The sequence below is a fragment of the Sceloporus occidentalis genome, unplaced genomic scaffold (genome assembly GCF_023333645.1).
Source record: "Sceloporus occidentalis isolate IW3139 unplaced genomic scaffold, rSceOcc1.0.p SCAF_268, whole genome shotgun sequence".
NCBI lineage: Eukaryota > Metazoa > Chordata > Lepidosauria > Squamata > Phrynosomatidae > Sceloporus > Sceloporus occidentalis.
The window spans coordinates 393,184-399,183 of record NW_028317248.1 but is presented as its reverse complement, the minus strand read 5'-3'; positions in this window follow the sequence as shown (position 1 = coordinate 399,183).

Below are 6,000 nucleotides of genomic sequence, written 5' to 3'. Positions count from 1 at the left end.
GCGTTCTTCAGGGCATCATCCTGTCACTAATACTGTTTAACATCTACATGAAACCACTGGGAGAGATCATCTGGAGAAATTGAGTGGAGTGCTATCAATACGCTGATGACACCCAACTATGGCGGGATACAGACGGGCAAAAAGGGGTATATTCATGACGTCATGAAGGTAGAGCCTTCAGACGGCCCTTACCTGAATGCCGCCATGAACACGCCCCCTGCACACCCCAAGCGGGAAGAAGCGGGATTAAAAAGGTGCTGCTTTTTTCCGCTTCTTTTTGATATGCGGCGTACGTGCGCATCTCCGTCTGTAAGCTGCTGCACCGGTACGCCCGAATTGCCACGCTGCAAATATAAGTTGCCCGTTTAAAAGCTCCGTGTCAGCTGCGTCGCATAATGGGTCGGGGTCCGGGACATGCGTGGTTTGCAGTCAGGTTTTAATTGCAGCGTCCGCTGCCATGCAGCTGTGGAAGCTGCGGCACAGCTGCGGCGCATTTTAAGTCTCGTAACCCTAACCCTAGAGCTCCATGTGCGCATGCGTTGCTGGAATCGCGGGAAGTTGTAAGTTTTGCCGGCGGATGTTTTGGTTGTAGAAAGTGATAAGGGAAAGTTTGGAATTTAAAGTGACCCCCTACACACATTCCTGCGCCATTTTCACCTGGGAACGGGCACAGTTCTGCTGCTCCTGGCACAGCTGTGCGGCGGCTCCCCTTTGCCACCAGGCAGGATGGCTCAGCCATCCACCAGCACCCCGAAAAAAGGCAGGGGGACGTCTTGGTCTCATGCGGAGACGGCTGACCTTATAGCTATATGGTCCCAGCCAAACATTCTGCAAAAATTGGAGCAGTCCTACCTGAATGCTGACACATATCGAGAAGTGGAAGAAGCCATGAGAGCCAAGGGCCACAACAGAACTTTGGAGGAGTGTCGCCGAAAATGCAAGTCGCTATAATCTGAATACAAACAATACAGAGATGCCCAGGCCAGAGGTACTAAGAAGGCCACACCCCTGCCCTTTTACAAGGAGCTGCATGCTTTCGTTAAAAGTGATGGAAGCATCAGGCCCAACAGACTAGCCACCAGTGGGGAGCGTGTGAGGGTCCCGGCGGGCCAGCCAGCCAGAGCCGAGCCTGTGGCGGTGGAGGAGGAGGAGGACGAGCCCCCGGACCTTGAATGTGCCCAAGACCTTTTGATGCCCCCTCAGGGTAAGATGCGCCAGGGCCCCTGGGGGGAAGGGAGGGGGAATGGGAGAAGGGGAAGATGTGGCCCCGGGGTGGGCACAGGGCAGAGATGACCCTTGTCCCTTGTCATACAGATGAGGAGCAGGAGGAGGAGGAACACCCCGACTCGGGCGATTCCTCCAGCAGCCAGAGACCTCTGGACCCCCACACCCTGCTCAGACAAATGTCTGCTGGGGCCGGGAGCTCCAGAAGGAGACCACCATCTCGTGCTGGGTCCTCTTCCACGACCAGCAGCTACCATGAGCGCTCACCTCTCTCCCGGGCCAGTGCATCTGCCAGCGATGGCAGTGAGGCTGAAGAGAGTATGCAAGGTAAACCCGATATTTATGTTTATTACTGCATGGCTCAACTGCGCAATTGTGGCATGTTTCTTTCACTGCTTACTGTGCTGGTATGTTTGCAAGGTTGCTGTGGAAGTAGGCTTGTGAGTGTCCCTGGCATGGTCATGTGCTGCATGTGTCCCACATTCCTAAGGCACCCCTCCCTTGCATGTAAATCTCTCCTTTCCCCACGCCCTTAGTTTGAAGCTCTACCCTTTGCCACAGCTTTGACTGAGAGTTCCTGCATGGCAGAATGGGGTTGGACTAGATGGACCTCAGGGTCTCTGCTAACTGTAGGCTTCTGTGACTCTCTGCTTGTATGTCCCATAGTAGGAGGACGAACTGAAGCAGAAGGAGAAGGAGAAGGAGAAGGAGAACCACCTCCAGCTAATCCCATAGCTGCCATGTCAGCAGAGGAGAGACTTGCCACCAAGAAGAAAAGGGTGCATCCGTCAGCAGCTACTAAAACTGTGGCGGCTGTGGATCAGCTCAAGGCTTGCTCAGAAGAGCACATGGCAGCACTGATGCAGCAAGGGCCTTTGAGGACAGGGAGAGGGGCAGACAGTCCCACAGGGAGCTCATGGAAAGGGCACTGGGATTTCAAGAGACGGCACTAGGATTTCAAGAGAGGACACTGGAAGTTCATGAGAGGAACCTAGAAGTTCAAGTGAGGGCACTGGGATTTCAAGAGAGGAACCTAGAAGTTCAAGAGAGGGCCGTTCAGAACCAGGAGAGATCAATAGACAGGTCAGACCAGGAGCAGAGGCGACTCAACACCACCTTGGAAGCCCAGACTGTTCTGATGGGGCAAATGCTGGAGATCATGAGGGGAGGGCAGGGTGGCCCGAGACGCAGAAGGGTACGTAGGGAGCAGGGTGGAAGAGGCAGGGCTGTCCCCAGGGTCGTGGACGAAGGGGTTGAGCAGCAGGAGCCCCCAGCAAGAGCTGGAAGAGCCAGGGCTGTCCCCAGGGTCGTGGAGGAAGGAGTAGGGCAGCAGGAGCCCCCAGCAAGAGCAATCCTTCCAGCTGAGGAGCAGGGAGTTGCCATGGAGGTGGAGTTGTCTCAGCAGCCTCTTGCTGGGCCATCCTCCAGCCTCTTCAGTGACTCTGTGGCAGTCCCACCGCCCACACCCCGCCCCCAAAGGCAAAGGGCAACTAGAGGGGGCCTGGGATCAAGGGGCAGAGAGCACTGACAAGGCACTAGATCCCATGATGTCCCATAAAGACATCATTTCGCCTCCCAGGGCATGTGTTCCCTCCCAGCCCTATCTACTCTGGTCTACCCTTCCTGTTCTCTCCTCCCACCATGCCTGGCTCACTGGTCCCCAAACCAGCAATGTCCAAACTCTGTCCTTCCAGGTGTTTGGACTTCATCTCCCAGAATCCCCAGCCACCTTGCCCTGTGGTCTGGGATTCTGGGAGATGAAGTCCAAACGCCTGGAAGGACAGAGTTTGGACATTGCTACCTCCCAGCACTCCTGCCTAGCTTTAGACTGCACAGTTGCGCCTAATGAACCACACAAATTTTTTTTAAAAAATAAATTTTTTTATTAACAATAATAACAATAAAAATCTTATTTACAACTATTTACAAAGGGAAGGGGGAGGGTGAAGGATGGTGGTGAAGGGGGGATGGCAGAGGGGGCAGGGGAGGGAAGCTGCTTCAGGGAGGGGGAGGAGGGGGTGGGGTGGGAAGCCGGCGGAGGATCTCTTGGGAGTGTCTGCTCCATGGAGGACACTCTCTCCGCCAGCTTGTCCACCTTCTCCTCCAGGGCAGCGAACCTCCTCTCCGTCCGGTTCTCTGTGGGGGGAAAAGAAAGAGGATGGTTAGGATCAGCCTGTGGAGCCCATCACCCACTCCCACAGGCAGGGTTTTGGGTACTCCCACTCCCTTCCCTGGGTTCACCTCCACACTTACCTTGCTGCCGGGCTTGGAGCAGGCGATCCAGGGTCCTGGCATCCAGGGCCAAGTCCCCTGGCTCTGCTGGCAGGCGGCGGCTCGGGCCAGGCTCCTCAGCGGCGGCGACAGCAGCAAGGACTTCAAGCCCTGCAAAAGAGGAAGAAAAGGCCCAAGTTACCATGCTGGCATGGCAGATGAGGGCACAAGTGTCGTGGCGGCTGCAGTCAGGCAACCCCCACCCCTCACCCTAGGGACCTACCTGCCGCCAGAGGAGCCTGCTCTGGCTGTGGAGGGGCCACAGCAGCTGGTCCTGGCTCTGGCCCACCCTCGGGGACATCCTCGTCCCCCGAGGATGGTGGAGAGGGCGACCTGGCACGGTGCCCTCCCTCCCTCCGCCTCCGCCTCGGCCGCACGCCTGCAAAAGGGAAGAGGAGGGATGGCATTGGCACCATGCAGGAAGGAGAGGAGGGCAAGGGAAGGGTCAAGGAGGGTCGGACAGGGCATGGCAAGAGCTCTGGCTTACCTGGAGGACGGCGATCTTCCGGTCTGGGCCTATCTCCCCTGACCCACAGGTCCTTCAGCCACGAGAAGAATGGTGGCCGCCTGTCAACCGGGGGCTCCTCTCCGAAATCCTCAAGGGTTTCAAAGAACGCTGCCTTGAGAGTTTTAAACTTAACTCTACATTGGTGCAGCGTTCTTTGAAACCCTTGGTTTCGGAGGGCACGAGAGGACTCGAGAAAATGCCCCCGGTTGGGCTTGTTGGTGCTGGCCATCACCCTTCTCGCAGCTGCCTGTGGCATCAGGGAGTCCAGGAGGATCCCGACCTCCTCATCGGTCCAGTAGGCGAATCGGACCGGGACCCTCCTGCGTGGCGCTGCCATGTTGATCGCCGTCCTGGGGTCTTGCACAGTTGCGCACGGGTATATATGGGCACCTGTGGCTCAGGGCCGTTAGGCCAAGGTGGTCCTAGGCCAATGAAAGCTTTCAGAGGAGCAGTTTGAATCTCTCCCCCAATAGATGCCCTCTGGGTGCCCTATTGATACATTCAAATGGGCCATTAGGAAAGCTTGAATTTGAGGGGGATTGATACATTGTCAAAGGGGCAATTGGCAGTTGGATCTGATGTATCTTTTTCACCCAGGAAAACAGGCGCCAGGAGACCTTTTGTGTGTGTGTGTTTGTGTGTGTCCCCCTCAGGCACGTGGCAAAACATGCCCACAGCACAGATCAGGAATGATAGGCAGACTCAAACTGTGGATAATGGGATACATTTATTCATGTGCTTATGCTATTACAGAACATTGCACTCTGACATCACAGATGATGGCACAGCAGCCATCCTTCAGATTCTCCTTGTCAGAAAAAAATCTGCCAGGGCATTCCTCACAGCCTCCCCTGCTGCCTTCTTGGCATTCTCTTCATCCGCCGTGATTGCTCCCAGGGTGGGCAGCACAAAACAGCGCCTATATCGCATGCCCTCATCCAGGACCCTGCCCTTGGTCTCACAGATGTTGTGCAGAATGACGCATGATGCCAGGATGGGCACCACGTTCTCCTCTGCCACCAGCAGTGGGGCAGTGAGACAGTGCCATCTCGCCTTCAATCTGCCAAACGATCTCTCCACGGCCCCCCTCACGCGATTCAACTTCTTATTGAAGAGCTTCTGTTTGGGAGTCTGGGGGGTCTTAAACGGTGTCATGAGCCACTTCCGAATGGGGTAGGCACAGTCAGCCAGTATCAGGGGCCCGATCTGCTGGCCTCTGATGTTGATGCTGGGGTTCCCTTGCACATAGATGCCAGCCTCCATGGCCTCGTACATGAGAGAATTCCGTGCCACCCTGGCATCGTGGGCTGACCCATGCCATCCGAGCTCCACGTCCACGAACCTTCCTGTGTGGTCACATGTCCCTTGCAGGATGACAGAATAGGAGCCCCTTCTGTTGACATAGGCATTCCTCAGCCCCAAGGGTGGTATGATCAGGCAGTGGCACCCGTCCATGAGGCCAACCACTTGTGGGAAGCCGCGGCTACCAAAGGCATCCATAATCTGTGGGGGAAAGGAAGGGAGAGAAACAGAGGAATTGAGATGACAACTCTTTTACACATGCGCAACTGCACCATAGCAAGAACAGCAAATGTACAGTGAGGGGGTGACACTTGACACAGAATATCACAGAGCTGCCAAAGATGAAAGGGAAGGTGGTTTGGCTGTCCCTACCTCACGTGCGTTCCCCAGGTACACGGTCCGTGAAAGCAGCAGCTTCTCCATGGCCAGGGCAAACTCCACCACGATCTCCCCCACGGTGGCAACGCCAGTCCCAAACAGCGCCCCCGTCACAATGTAGCTGGACTTGTGTGCCAGTGAAAAGACACCAATGGCCACTCTCTTCTCCACCGGGATGGCTTTCCTCATCACTGTGTCTGCCTTCTCCAGTTCTGGGCGCAGGATGCCCACTAGCCTGTGGAAGAGGGCACGGGGCATTCGGAAGAAATGCCTCCATTGCTCATCAGACCATATGGTTGACACAAAGTTGTCCCACA